The sequence below is a fragment of the Pinus tabuliformis genome, chromosome 5_2 (assembly GCF_031772625.1).
Source record: "Pinus tabuliformis cultivar Carrire ecotype Pingquan chromosome 5_2, CPIR1, whole genome shotgun sequence".
NCBI classification, from domain to species: domain Eukaryota; kingdom Viridiplantae; phylum Streptophyta; class Pinopsida; order Pinales; family Pinaceae; genus Pinus; species Pinus tabuliformis.
Window position 1 is genome coordinate 288512719 of NC_142306.1, and position 14960 is coordinate 288527678.

Consider the following 14960-nt stretch of genomic DNA (forward strand, 5'->3'; position numbering starts at 1 on the left):
GCTCCAATTGGAGAGGATGGGTAACATATTCTTCCTTGGGAACTCTCTGTTGGTCATCATTATCTTCAGTCACTATCCTTTTTAGAATGTTTTAGCATTTCATGACTCATAAGTTGTATATACCAAACTTATCTAAAGTTTTCAAGGTCCTTCAATTATTATGAGAATCCAGAATGACCCAAGCCCCTTCCCATGTGAGTATAATTGGAAACACTGTTATGCACAAGCAAATCATCATATTTTACTAAAAAGTTCATAGATGGAACCTAGCACATTCCAGGACAGAAATTTTCTTCCTGCTGTTGCAACTGGCATTTTTCCTTTTTCCCCAGAAAATTTGTTCCTAATTTGATCTACTTCATCTTTACTTGCAGTGATTTGGCACATTAGCTCTTATCTTTTTTTCCACATAAATTAGCAATTTCCAACCTGCTAGGAGACTTTCAGCAATCTTATATGACAATTATATTAGACGTTGGTCAATATAGACTAAAAAGTTGGATATCATGTGGTTTTCTCCCAAGGGGGTCATTATTAGTGACAAAGAAGCTGCAATGATTTTGCTAGCTTAGTATATTTCATCATCATGTTATGTTGAATTTTACTAAATAGATTACTTAATTACTATTGAAGTGTGTTTGTATAAAATTTTAACAGACAATACACTTACTTGCCACACATCTTCCCCATGGTGGGTTGTAAAATGCACCTCTATTTGCAATTATATTTAGGAGTTTCAAGTGTATTTATTATCATTTTGCAATAGTCACATAATAGTGGAATACCCATGAAACTAACTATCTTTTCATCTAAATTGATGGGTAATATAAAGGCTTCTTTCTTGTGCCAAATTCCAAATTCATAATAGTCATGAATTGTATTATATTATATTTGACAGAGTCACATTGATCTTGCTGAACTTCCATTTTGTTCTTTTCTCTCACACAGTAGATAGTTTAGGTTGGTTATCAAGATTGCTTGGAGGAGTTGTGGTAGCTAAGTAATTAGATGGAACTGTATAATCTCTATGGTTCTTAAGTCGCTGCCTACACCGCACCATCTCAAATTCATCAGATTTCTGGTTCCTGTAGTAAAACTCAATACAATCTGCAACAGTCTTATGCTTTATGAAAGATGAAATTTTCTAGAAGTTCTTCTTATACAAGAAGAAAGTGTTCAAAAATATCTTGTTTACATTCTTGCTTAAACTACTACTTTGTGCAACCCCACCATTGTCACTATTTACACTTGGAGGATTAGGTAGATTATCAACAGAAATAGCAGCCATTTCCCTCCACCGATTGCTTGGAGGAGTTGTGGTAGCTAAGTAAGTAGATGGAACTGAATAATCTCTATGGTTTTTAAGTCACTGCCTACACTGCGCCATCTCAAATTCATCAGATTTCCGGTTCCTGTAGTAAAACTCAATACAATCTGCAACAGTCTTATGCTCTATGAAAGATGCAATTTTCTAGAAGTTCTTTTTATAGAAGAAGAAAGTGTCCAAAAATATCTTGTCCTCCTCTATTGTCCATGGATTTATTATCTTTCGTTCATGTTCAAAGGCAATTGGATCTTCAATTAGATCACTATTAGAGATAAATCTTTGGATGCTTCTCTCCTCATCCAAATCTGACATGGCAACTACACCACTCAGTGCAGGGACTCGTTGCCTCACAGCTTGCCTTATTTATTTATTTTTCAATCTTGTTTCTTTTGTTTTTCTTAGTATAAGAAATTATTTGCATAGTTTGTTTTTCCTGATATTTTCTTTGTGTTAACGAGAAATAAGTGTGATGACAGGTTTGTCCTAGCGGTGGGATAATTATAAATAATTCGAGAAACACATTTTAAGATATTGATAAGACATCTATTTACATTTAAAATGCACATGATGAAAGGCAAATGAGTTCCCCGGCTGATCTTCATAGTTATCATCATGAGACGACATGACATTTATCCCACCTTTGAAATGTGACTTTTGACTAACCATCGTCAATGGGTGGACTATTTTAGGCATATATGGTTCGCAAACCTCCCCATTTAGTCAACACATTGGTTGCTTATCCCAAACCTATTATATTACAAATATTGTGTTCCTGGATGTCATGTTTACCTTGTATATGAATTTAGTTTCGGTGCATTCTAATTTTTTGAAAAAAAAATACCAGATTCCAACCAAAAAACTATGGTGGAGGCCAATTTGTCTCCTCGGTAAACAATGCAGTTACATTTTAGCTAAATGTATTTCCATAAAATTAGAAGGTTATGAGTGAATGTACCTGTACAAAGATCCATTGTCCCAAAAATAAATGAAATATTATATTTATTAATACCAATAACTTATAAACCATGTGATACATCCAATTTGTAAAATATAATTGTTATTTCTTTAATGAATTTGTTACAATTATTTTTAAACTATTCTGATTAATATATATATATATAATTAATTAAATAGTTGTAAGTATTATAGATATTAATTTAAATTATATTATGATATAATTAATTACAAATATTTCTAAATTTTTTATAAAATCAGTAAATCATATTATAAGAAATTATATTTCAAATTAAGATTTATTTTTAACTATCAAATAAACTAAATATATGTTTTTGGTAGTTATAAACTTTCTATTATTTTAGCTTCAAACATTCTATTTATCTTGTTTATGTAAAAATAAATTTTAAATTTCAATAATAATTAAAAATAAATATTTAAAGCCAAAAATATTCTTGGGAACTGTATTAAAGTTTCCAAAATTCAAATTAATTTTTAAGAATTGTGTGAAGGTTCCCAAAATTCACAATTCATTGAAATAATTTAAGAATGAGATTGCCAAAATCAACTTTGCTAACCTCAAGAAGAAGAGAAATAGGAAAGAACTTGAACATTCCACAAATGAAGAGAAATCCAAATAGCAACAACATACATGAATTAAAATAATCATAAAGATGGCCTCTGCAATTGAGACTTGCAAAGGACATGTGAAAAAGATTAGTTAAATCACCTTCATTGCTATGAATATTGCATGCATATGCCATAGAGTCTCATGATCAGGACTCATCAATTTCCTTCTAGGAGAATGGGCCTTTGTTCTTTATAAAAAATTAAGGGGGCTTGCTAGACCCATAACAGATAGTTATACAAAGTGCAATATATATTTTTGAAAAAGAATGAAGTGGAATGGGAGAAAAACTATTATCTTGCATGCTGGTACACTACAACCATTATTAGTGGTTGTTTAGTACCCCTGGAGAATTCACTCTTGCTCGAAAGGGAATTGGTAATGTATAGTGAAGTTGTAGCACAACGAAGATGAAAGTGGAAGATACATGTTTCTAAGTTTTATAACTCAAAATTGTTTAGAAAATCGTAATAACGATAGTTGAATTATATATAAGATGAAGAATATTACACATTTATTACATCTGAACCATCTATGCATTTTTTTTATTTAAAGATTATAAATCCTCGAACCCCTATTCTCATATATGTCATCCCTATCAGAGTAATTAGTTACAAATATTTCAAAAAATATTACAAAATTATTATAACATACTATAAATTATTACATTCTATATTAAGATCTATTGCCCAACTATCAAGTACACTAGTTATGTGTTTTTGGATAGCCCTAGGTTGCTTATTATTGTAACTTCAAAATTTTTGGTTGTCGCTTTCATGTAAGAATAAATTTTAGATTTTAATAGTAATAAAGGATACATGTTAAAATCGAAAAACCCTAGTATCATGTAATAACACTTATTGCAATTACTTTTGCAGGACTTTACGGTTTTATGTTTACCTGTAAATATTTAAGTTAGAGACATGGATTGTGGGATAGGCTAAGTTTGAATATTTGAATCACAAATGTAAATATTATGTGCGACAATAAATAAATGTTTTTTTTGGAAATATTATGGGAGCCAACACATGATTGGTCGAGCTTCTTTTCTATCGAAAAACTATTGAAGTGGTTGAATCTAGATAGTGGACAGGTAGAAGGTGCCAATTGTCACAGTTATAACCTTGCATGATTCACCATGTTTCTGGGAGGAATAATTACTACCAAGAAATAATGTAACTAGAGAGAAGTGTTATGCTAGTTGGAAGAGAAATTCATAATAGGAGAGAAATACATGCTAGAGGAAAAAGAAGAAAGCCTTTTTGTAAAATCCTAGGTACAGAAAAGAGAGGTTGTAGTCATTGAGAAAAAGTATGCCTTTGCCAAAATTTTGCATGTAGAAGGAGGAATTATGCCGCTAAATGTTGAAAGGTAACTAATAGGAGATAAGTCTAAGGCTTGGGGGCAGATTGTTGTGTTGCGATTCAATGTATGGGAGGAACATGCTTGTTCTTACTATATGTCCAAGTGTTAGATAAGGAAAATGATTACTGTAAATGGTATATTATTAGTATGTTTTAGTTTGAAACATGTTTTTACTAGGTGATATTTAGCATTAGGTGTGTAAACTAAGAATGAACAATAAACAATCCATATAATGAATAAAGAAAAGAAATCAATGGTTATGATGCACCAATAGATATACAATAAATCTTATGAATGCATAAGTATGGTAGTACCTTATTTGAATCAATATTGTTTCTTTACTTAGTATCATTAACAATAAATAATAACAAAAACTCTCAGGATACATTCTTCTTACAAGCCATGATATTGTAATGAGAAGGGTTTGTGCATGTTATGCATGCATTTAGCTAGAATCAAGAGATAAACATAGTTATAATTTTAAATGCATTCAATACTACTTGGTTAACAAAATCACTCTAAGGATGTATATAGATATATTACTACATAAGATACCCTATAATTACCGTTAGTTTGAAAGCAAAGATTCCTTAGAAGAATTATAAGCTGAGACTTCGGTTGAATATTGATGGGAGGAATCACTAAAGGAATTAAGTACTATGGAATATTGAAAGTATATATTAGAGAAACAAGAAGTTTTGGACCAACTAAAAAAAGTAAATATGAATATTATTGGATGAAGATCATGTTGAAATAATCTATAAAATGAAATAAATTTCAAAGGCTAAATTCACTGATATAGAGTTATATATATAAATTACATATTTAAATCATATACAACATCTATGAAAAATAGAGGGTTCAGGAACCTTAGTCATCCAAAATGAGTAAAGTGTATATAAAACATTCATGACTCCAAAAAGAGTGTCTTATGCATACTCTTATGCTAAATTGAACAACGTATTCAGAAAAAAGTATCAAGTTATGAAAAAATAAATCCCTAAAACTAAGAGCATACTCGACGTAAAGAATGCATAAAAAGAAATACAATAAAGTCAAGAAGAAGAAGCCATGGCCATCATGAGACAACCTTAACCTTCATATAATTGAAAATGAGTCAAAGAATTGTTATGTCAAAGGAGATTTATAGTTGGTAAAGAAAAAGGTTTAAATTATTATGTTGAGAAATTCTGAGTGAGGGGTTTGTAATTCAAACCTATTACAATAAAACACTTCTCTTAGTATCCTCACATAACACACCTCTTAAATAAATTATGGAACTAAGAGACTCTTTTGAAAGCTTCCCTTGAGAGTCTCTAAGTAGTTGTGGCTTTGAATGGTGTGTTGGAAGTAGATGAATGATTAGGAGTTTAATCTCCATATAATTGAAAATGAGTCGAAGAATTGTTACATCAAAGGAGTTTTATAGTTGGTAAAGAAAAAAGTTTTAAATTATTATGTTGAGAAATTCTGAGTGAGGCGTTTGTAATTCAAACATGTTACAATAAAACACATCTCTTAGTATCCTCACATAACAAAACTCTTAAATAAATTATGGAACTATGAGACTCTTTTGAAAGAATCCCTTGAGAGTCTCTTAAGTAGTTGTGGCTTTGAATGGTGTGTTGGAAGTAGACGAATGAGTAGGAGTTTTGGGAAAACTTTCGAGATTATAATCTCTCTTTAAAAAAAAGAACATGATTCACAAATGTGGACTCCTTCATCTATAATTTTCATTTCAGATTAAAAAAACCCTTGTATTTAGACAATATATTTGGTTTCGAGACCCAAGTACGAACATGATAAAAATTTAGTACAAGGGTTTGAATACGTTTTATAAATGAACTAGAGACTCGATTCTGAAATTTAAATCTGGCAGAACACCAAGAAATTACCCAAAGAATCAGAAACCCTAGTATTAAGAATGAGAGAGAAGTAGAAGGGTATGGTTCATTACCTCGTTGGAATCTCTACATTTTCCAGAAACTTGATACTATGTGGATAACAATTTCCTTGAAAATAAACATCCTCAATCGAAAACCCTCTCAACAAAATTTAACAAGAAACCCCCAAGTTACTTCTAATTCGAATCCTCAAAGAAATAATTGCATGAAAAATATCTTAACAATTAAAAATATAATGGAGCCACCTTAATCATGCTAACATAAGCTATGAAGAGCCTGAGAGGGGGATACAATATCCCAAATACCATGTCTTCATGACTTTAGAAGTTGATGTAGTCCTCTCTTTTGAAACCTCTAAAAATCCTTGAGAAATTGCCGACCTTACAGAGATCCTTTATTAAATCCATTAAACAATATATTTTTTAGGAGGTACTACCTTAGAGCTACCCAATTTGGAGTAAAAATAACTCTCCAAAACACCAAGAAATGTTAACCATGATGGTGTCTTGAAAGGATTGTAAATGACCTACAGAACCTTAAGGGAACTATTATCGAGTAGATGTTTAGGAAGGGCTCTTCAATGACCCTATAAAAAACCCAAATAATGTAATCAAAATTGTGTTCTTGTCATCTAATTATAAGTCAAAACAAAAACTAGTAATACACTCAACAAAATAATCAATAGAGAAACTAAGAGTTTACCTAAGCCCTATGGGTTCAGGATTTAGAGATGAGAACATCTTGCTATGGAGTCAAAGTGCCATCAATATCTAGAGGAACATAGTACAAAGGCTAAACCCTAGATTATCATCATAGAATTCATTGTTTGTAGAGAAATAGAACTACCAAATGATAAGCCCAAGAGGGTAGTCAATTCAATTGGTATGTTTCAACATAGCATCATCATTGTCGATTACCATAAACCATCTAAATCATCCATATTTTACCTTGTCACATGAACAGATCAGAGCAAGGGATTACATGTTTGACATGTAGCATAGGAACCACAACTTTGTGTCTTTCAAGTGTCACTTGGGGATGGTGAAGCATGGCGTAGTGGTAGTATGTTTAAATTGAGACCAAATGGATTGGTGTTCGTTTCATGATTAGAATCATCTCAAAATCCAAATTTGTGGCATACATGTAGTATGTTGGACATAAGATATGAAGGTGGCATGTTTTATTCACTATGTTATCAAATCTCAAAGTCCACAATTTCTCATTAAGGAAAGAAAATGTAAAAAAACATCATGAGTATAATAAATACATTTATATATGAAAAAAATGTATAATACATGAAATGAGGGTTCAATGGAGGATATGAGGCATAAATGTGTTACAGGATAGGCAAGTCTCGAGTTCAAGTAGGAGATAATATGATGTTTTCAAAATAATCAAGCAATTTTTTTTTGTAGAATAAATGATGTATTTATGTGATGAAGACAATGTGGATAGACAAGGATGCTTTACGTAATTGTTAAACCCAATGATAAGGGTGTTAGTCTTATTATTTTTAAACATATAACCTTTTAAAGAATAAAAAATAATTTATTATAGCAATAATAACCTATAAAAAGGATGTTAATTAAAAACATACTTAGGTATGTATACATGTGAAATAATGCCTCTATATAATATATAATATTGTAAATAGAGTACAAACTTCATTTAAAGACAAACTTTAATACATTTATCAATGATAAAATTTGAGCATTTGACTATGTGAATGTAACCCCAAAAACCAAATTATGTAATTCAAAGTTATATTACCATTTATAAAAATTGTATTATAGTTTCAAAAATTCACAAGTGAATGAATTTATAAAAAGAAAATAAAAATAAGCGGATAATTTGGAGACATAGCATAATTTTTAAGAATTGTGTGACGGTTTCAAAAATTCAGACTTCATTGAAATAATTTAAGTTAATAAATGAGATTGTCAAAATGAACTTTCTAATAAAAAAAGCGATAAGAAAGGTTGCACACAACTTGAACATTCCACGAACATAGACCAATTCAAAGACCCAAAACATACCTAAATTAAAATAATCGTAAATATCACTTCCCGATGTGACACCTTGCAAAGCACGCGCGAAAGAAATCAATTAAATGTGCGTCATCTTTGTTGCTGGAATCTTGGATGCACATGTAATATAGTCTCACGGTAGGGACCGAACTATGACCTGCGGGCTACCGTTGGCTCATCAATTTCTTGCCAAGACAATGGGCCTACAACAAGGTTAGGGGGGTTGTTAGACCAATAAAAACTAGTTTTCCATGGGGTAAGATATATTTTCTACATAGAATGAAGCCTCCCAACTATTATATCCCAGCTTGAGACACTATAACGATTGCTAGTGGTTGTTTAACAACAGGCTTGAGGAACTTCAGATCTTCGCTACCCTAGAGAATCGGCTCCTATCCAAAAGGGAATTCTTAATGTATGTGAATCTATAGCACAACCAAGAAGCCAATATTTGCCAAAAGGTGTCGTTGTAGCAAGGTTTACGATGGTTCACCTTGGATGATAATGGTTTCCACAATATGACGTTGGACCAAGAGACAATCTTTGTGACAATACGACCATGATTATTGACCATGGTTGAGCATGGTTAACCATGAATGACCATGGTCAATCATGGTTGATTTTTGTATTGAGACAATCTTTGTCCCAATGTGATGTTGGTCCATGCTTAACCATGGATTATTTTCATATTGACATAATCTTTGTCACAATGTGACTTTGGACCATTGTTGACCATAGTTAACAATTATTGACCATAATTGACCATGGTCGACCATGTTTTACGATGGTTGATTTTCATATTGAGAAAATACTATGATAAACCATAATATAAATATTAGAAACCAAAGTATATAAACCCTAAGATAAATATTATAAAGACTAAAATAAACATGGTTGAACATGGTTGAATATAGTCAATTTTCATATTGAGATAATCATTATTACAATGCGACATTGGACCATAGTTAATAATGATTTCTTTTCATATTGATACAATCTTTGTCACAATGCAATGTTGGACCATGCTTGACCATGCTTGACCATGGTCGATTTTCATATTGGGACAATATTTGTGACAATGTGACATTGGACAATGGTTGACCCCGATTAACCATGGTTGAGAATGGTTGGCCACAGTTGATGTTCATATTGAGACAATCATTGTCACAATGTGACATTCGACCAGGTCTGACCATGGTTGACCATTATTATAAATCAAAGGGATTTATATTAAACCCTAAGATTAATATTATAAACCCCATGAATAATATTATTGATGCAGGAGCATTAAATCAAAACTCTCATTGTATTTTAGTAGATATAGGGGGTCTTGTGTTTTCAAGGAAGTTTGATTCCTATGTATGTAATTATTAATGTTTTGAGTGGTTAAAGTAGGAATTAATTAGATAAGTGTGAGGATATTTGTAAATGGTTTCAAATGTAGGAGAACATGAGTGATTAATGATGATGAGAGAAATGAAAATCAATTGTAACTCTTATATGTCTCATGATTCGAGGAACTAGAGAGGACTCTTAGGGATAAGTAGGAGTTAAAAGTGGACTTTGAGAATATTGAGGAGTTAGTTCAACAGATTAAGGATCTGAACTAGAATTAGTTCAACAAAACCTTTTTATATAAAGGTAAGCCTAAAAGGAGAGAACAAGTTAGTCAGTCAGTAGTTAGAGAAGTAGATAGAGGATAATAGTTAAAGGAGTCAGTCAATCAGACTGTAAGCCTACGGGTAAGAGAAGAAAGGAAACTGATATAGAAAATCGGGCTGAAGAGAGAGACTCCTGTGTAAATACATGTTTATTAATACAAACAACTAAATTCTGAGTCATGTGTGTGTATTGAGTAATAAAGATATGGCTTGTGTATGAATTTGAGTTACTGTGCATAACATAGGTGGCAGGTGTAGATCCAAAACATAAGCGAATTATAGAGTTGAGTAACAGAACAACTTCCAGCTGCGGTTGGGTAGAAGTTGTTGAGGCAACTCCACAGTTGCGATTGTGGGTAGAGTTGTCTTAGAGATAACAATTCCAACAAAGAGAGTGTTGGGTAGAATTAGTAGTCAACGAATGGTTCGAGGAGAGAACCATAGAGCCTGTGTCTTGGTGCTGTACACACCTTGAAAATATAGAAGGAAGCCTTTAGTTTTATAGTGAAGGGGGAGGAGCATGAAGGTGCAAGTGGAGCTAAGTCAAAGAGAGAGTGATGATGGAACAACGAAGGACCATAACCCTGAAGGAAGCCAAGTCCAAAGAAAACCATTAAAGGAACGACATAAAACTAAAGTAAAGTGTAACACGGGTAGAGAGTACACAGAAAGCTTGGTCGTAGTTGAAGTCTCGTAGTAAATCTCAGCCATCGATAACAAAAGTCAGTGCCACGTCATAGTCAACTGCAGGATTAGGCTGATTGTTAACCTGTGTGCTAGTTGAAGGGCCGCAGATCGTAGGATCTGAAAAGCTCATCATCCAATGGATATCAGGTCATAAGTTGATCGAGCGTTAATGGTAGGTGCTGACCTGAGCTTATATAGATTGAAGGTTTATAATTCCCATCGAGTTTGTAAATGCGTTAAACCTCACGTAAGTGTTCCACTCAACATCGTTGTGGACCGTTGGATTAAGCAGATCTTGACAATAGTTATAAAGTGCTGGTTTGATTTGTTGATTAGGAAGAATTACATCTGTTGGATTGAAGGTAAGATAGACGCTGGAGAAAGATCATGATAAATATTTGTGGAGAAGGTGGAACTGAGAAGTTATAGGTGTGGCTTTAATCTATTTGAATTCTAGTTGTGATCACATATCGCATGCGAGAGGTGATGGAAATACATGAAGGGTTGATGTGATATTGCGACAGCCATTGATCTGGTGATTGAAATCAATAGTGGAGAAGGTTGTCACATATTGCAAGTGAAGAGCTCCGAAGGCATTCTCTATTGAGTTATAAGGTTCCGCGAAAGGATTAACCAAGGTTACCATAAAGGGTGAAGGGTTGAATATAGAGTCTCGATAGAAGGATTAATGAAGGTTTAGACTACAGGAAATCTAAAGAAATGTTTCTGCATGAATGAGGATTTAAATGAAGGGGCCTTAACCTTAGGTTATGAAGTTTTGACCAAGAATGTCATAGAAATTCCTGGGACAAATGAGATTATGCATTTTTACATGCATACTATGGGTATAGTGGGGTTTTCCTTGCGTCAAAGTGGTATTAAAGCTTGCTGAAGCTCTTTTTGATTAAAGCAGAATTGTGCAGAATACAAGTCTGATTGCGAAAGAAAGAGGAGATCAGGTTATTTGAATCTGATAAGAAGAATACATGAGATAAGATGAGAGTAAGTGATACTCTTAAGAAGAGATTACAGAAGCATAAGGAAAACACATTGATGTTTGTTTTCTTGAGGAAAGTGGAGGTCCACTAAAATGTGAAGATTGGATGGAGATTGCTTGTGAAACATTGCAATGGCATTGAACCTAAAGAATCGAATTGAAGGTTGGACATAAAGGATAAGAGTGTTCTCAGAAGGAAGCCGAGAATAAAGCTTTTGAAAGGTTGGAAATAATCTTTGGTTTGAATATCATTGATACAAAAGTGACAAAAAATGAAGGTGAGAAGATTGCAACAACCTAGAGCAAGGAGTGCTCAATTGGTTCTAGAGGAAAGAACCGGAGAAATGCTAAAAGACTGAGCTCAGAGGAGAGAAGCTTAGTGAGGCATATGTAGCAAGAAGGAGAATTGTTACTATAGAGGTATTGTTGCAACTCATAGGAAGATCATAAATGACATTGCACAGAGGATGTGCGTAGAATTGCTAAAGGATGAAGAAAGCTGGTAAGACTTTCTAAGTGAAAGAAGAGGTGGTCAAAACCTAGTATTTCATTTGTGATTGAAGTACAAGAGGACATTTGTGCCGATGAGTTGAAGCTTAGAAGGAGCAAAGAGAAGTGCTCAAAAGAGGTTCCAGAGAATAGAGAACCAGGTGCTTGCCAAAAGACCAAGTACAGAGGAAAGCTTGGTGACATAGGTGGCAGTAGTGAGGACTTGCTGTTGCAGGGGCTTTAATACAGCTCATAGTAAGTGAGTGAGGAACTCATGAATATGGAGAAGAAGATGACTAATGATAGTCATAATAGAGATAATAAAGGTTCTAAAGAACACCACAGTAGAAGAAAAGTGAAGAAGGATGATGCCAATGTAAATGGCAAGATGATGAGTCAAGAGGAACGTGACAAGGAGATTGCAAAGTTAAAAGAACAACTCGATGCATTAAGAAGGATACTGGAGGAAAGCCAAAGACAAGGTTGGGCCTTGAGGACAAAGGCAGTGAAGTGGTCTAAGTTATAGAGAATACTACAACAGAGGCAAGCGAAGAGCCTAGTGGAAGAACGCAGAGAGGCTGAGTTAGAGATGGAAGAGTCCATTTGTAAACGAGAATAGGGTGATATTCTGGGTGAAGATGAAGACTAGAGATTTGTGGAAGATCTTATGAATCATATGAAGGATTCAAAACAACAAGGAGATATGATGACTGAAGCATCAAGTGAGACCACAAGGTTTTATGTTTTTAAAACTGATAGTTTTCCTATTATTGTAGGTATTTTAGGAGAAAAGGAACCTTTTGAAGATGTCCTCATAATAGATGAATATCTAAAAGTAAAAGGTGAAAAATAAAACTTCTCAGAAGAAGAAGAATTTGACTGGATACAGCAAGAAGAGTCTATGGATGAGTCTATAGAAGCTGCCATGGAGATGGAAGATCAGGATCTTATTCTGATAAATAATGAAGGAATATTGTCTCAGAGAGGTAATCTAATGAATTTGATTATTGTTATTGATGAAGAACCATGCAGTAGAATATTACTGCAGATGATGAGACAAGGATAGCTCTGGAAGAAGAGTTACAGAGGGACAGCAAGGAAAAATGTATTGAAGAAGAAGGACATCTAGTAAAAGACATTAAGAAAGAAGAAGACTATACAAAAGATTTAGCAAAGGTAGAAATGACATCTAATGATTTGTTAATAACAAAGGAAGGTATGGAAAATTGTGTGAAATTTCCAAATTCTACTCCAATTGAAATTATTGAGTTATATGGAAAATTAGACTTTCAGAGAAGGGAGTTGGAAAAGCAGAGGATATATACTCAGGATAGATTGTTGGGAAAAGATAAAGAAATTGTCATGAATGACAATCATAAGGAAAAGGAGATAGTAATGAAAGTTCAGAAAATTGACATTACATGAGAAGGAATTCACTTCATTGGACAAAAGAAGGAAGAAACAATTGAAGTAGATGGTGTGGATGAGAGAATAGCTGACAGTCTCATGAATTCTTTTGATAATTCAAATCAGAATACTAATGTGCTGATAGAGGAGGAGAAATTGGAGCAGCATACTGATATGTTTCCAAAGGAAGAATAGCCACTCAGGCCTTATGTTTTTATTTTAATAATTGTTTTGTGAGTGCAGGTTTAGATGCAGATGCTGGAGAAAATTTAGCACAGATGAGTAGCCAAATAAAAATGAAAGAGGAAGATTCTGTGGAAGTATTGGATCCACGGAACAAGGATGTTAGATTACTAAAGACAATGCTAGAAAGTGAAGATTCAATGCAGGAACATATAATCATGAAAGAGGGTAAGGATGAAAGGGTGGTAGTAGGAATCTGACAACTTCAAATAGAAGATAATAAACAACAATTTGAAGAGTTAGTGGATAGCAGCAACAACCTAAAGTAGAGAGAAAGAAGTAGAAGTAAATGGCAGAATATGGACCAGGCCAAGGATATGCTGGAGATGGAAATTGAAGAGTTATGGCAGTTAATGATGAAGCAATCAATATGGAGGAGGTTGACAACAACAAGAAGAATGATCAATCAGAACTTGAAACTGATTGACAAGGAGAGGAAGATGAAATAGGAGATAGGTTACATACAACAATAGCAAAGGTGCGGAGCATTCAGACAACTACAAACTAAAGTTTCGGACCCTAGAGGTTTCCTATTAACACATGAAGACACATGATCAAGAGATCATGAATGTTTTATAATTTGGAAGTCTGATGCACGAGCATTGACTCGAAACTATCATTGTATTTTAGTAGATATAGGGGGTCTTGTGTTTTCAAGGAAGTTGGATTCCTATGTATGTAATTATTAATGACTTGATTGGTTAAAGTAGGAATTAATTAGAGAAGTGTGAGGATATTTGTAAATGCTCTCAAGCGTAGGAGAACATGAGTGATTAATGATGATGAGAGAGATGTAAATCAACTGTAACTCTTATAGGTCTCATGATTCAGGGAACTAGAGAGGACTCTTAGGGATAAGTAGGAGTTAAAAGTGGACTTATACAATATTGAGGAGCTAGTTCAGCAGATTAAGGATCTGAGCTAGAATTAGTTCAACAGAACCTTTCTGTATAAACGTAAGCCTAAAAGGCGAGAACAAGTTAGCCAAACAGTAGTTAGAGAAGTATATAGAGGAGAATAGTTAGAGGAGTTAGTCAGTTAGCTTGTAAGCCTACAGGCAAGAGAAGAAAGGCCACTGATATAGAAAATAAAGCTGGAGAGAGAGATTCCTGGGTAAATACATGTTTATTAATACAACCAACTCAATTTTGAGTCATGTGTGTGTATTGAGTAATTAAGGTATAGGTCATGGATGAATTTGAGTTATTTTTCATAACATAGGTGGCAGGTGCAGATTGAGAACAGAGGCAAATTAAAAAGTTGAGTAACAG